Here is a 1,928-nt window from a genome sequence, read left to right on the forward strand (position 1 = left end):
TATATATATATATATATATATATATATATATATATATATATATATATAGTATATATATATGAGGGTAAGTCAATAAGTTTTTAGAAAAAACGTAATAAAATACATTTTTTTTGATCGATTCATTTTTATTTCTCAACACTCCTTTCAGCTCGGTCCACACTTGATCCAACAATTCTCCAACTTTTTCAAGCCGTCCGAATAATATTGTCCAACTCTTAAAATAAGCCTTTGTTTCGGCGATGAGCTGCTGGTGGTGAATCTCTCTTTCCTCCGAGTCATTTCTTCAGATTTGGAAAACAGGAAATAGTCGTAAGGGGCTAAATCTGGCGAATATGCTGGATAGGAAGCAATTCGTAGCGGAATTCGTTGAATTTGACCATCGGTATCGGATACGTAACTGAATTCGTGCATTGTCTTAATAGAAGAGCATTTTCTTCTTCTGGAGACGTTTTTTCTTTAAAATGTTGTTGAAACGGCCCAATAAGGCTGCATAATAATCGCCATTAATCATTTGCTTCGACGGAAGGTAATCTGTATGAATTATACCGCGTGCATCTCAAAAAACTGTGACCATCACTGCCTTTCCGGCAGACTTTATGGTCTTTGTTTTGTTCGGAGTTGGTTCATCCGGTGAAGTCCATTTGACTCTTCCTTCGTCTCGAGTGTGAAGTAATGAATCCATGTTTCGTTCACAGTAATGAATCGACGCAGAAACTCATTTGGATTACGTTGAAACATCTCCAAACATTGTTTTGAAATCATCACACGGTCGCGCTTATGGTCCATAGTGAGTAAACGCGGCACCCATCTTGTCGATAGCTTTTTCATACCCAATTGTTCGTGCAAAATTCAATCACTGTGCCATCACTGTACCTGTGGTCTCAACAAGCTCGCGCACTTTCGTTCGTCGATCAATCAAAATAATATTGTGGACTTTATCGACGATTTCTGCGTAGCAGCCTCAATTGGATGTCTCGAACAAGGTGCATCACATGTGGATACGATGACGTTTAAATTCATTCACCCAATTGTATACGTCGCAAACGCTAGTGCAGATGTGCTATGAACATTATCCAACTCGGCTTTGATTTCTTTCGACGTTAAACCTTTCATGTAGATGTTTGATTACTGCACCAAACTCATTTGTTTCTATTTTGCAAAAAATACAAAGATTGTTCGTCTACAGAAATGAAACCACGCGATAAATTCCGCTCAAAATTTGACAGTAATCAGCTGAGAGATGCTGCTTGTCAAAAAGTAATGTGACACAACACTGCGAGTCAGATTCTTTTGATTTCCTAAGAACTTATTGATTTGCCCTCGTATAAAGTTTTCTAGCAAGAAACACAGATGATAGTGTAACACAATTACATAAATACATTATATCCTTGTTTGCTAATTAATAAGGATAAAATCGATTTATGATACACTATGATACACTATGATACACTACTACTGTCCATATCATAATACGTCCCAGCAAACGAGAAATATTTTTTTTGGATTTAATTAGATTCAATTGGATTTAATTAGATTCAATTGAATGCAATTGGATTGAAAAACTGCATTTCCTATTCAAAATTTTGAATTGAACAATATTCACAATGAATATTCACAGAAAAAGCAAATATTGTTTTTATTGAAAAGCATAGAGATATGCTCCATGCAATTCCTATAAATAAATAAAAATGCATTCAGGATTGAAAAACATTCATTTTGACATTCGTGAATCAATATTTCTGAAAATCTGAATCCATTTTAATTCATTTCAATCCATTCTCGTTTGCTGGGATGATAATAGTATAAATACAGAATCATTCGTACAATAGCTGTGCTATTTAGGTATATAATTATTAGAAAAATAGAATCGTATATTTCATGTATGTATGTGTATATATATATATATATATATATATATATATATATAC

This window comes from Atta cephalotes, assembly GCF_000143395.1.
Source record: "Atta cephalotes unplaced genomic scaffold scaffold00027, whole genome shotgun sequence".
In the NCBI taxonomy this organism is placed as follows: domain Eukaryota; kingdom Metazoa; phylum Arthropoda; class Insecta; order Hymenoptera; family Formicidae; genus Atta; species Atta cephalotes.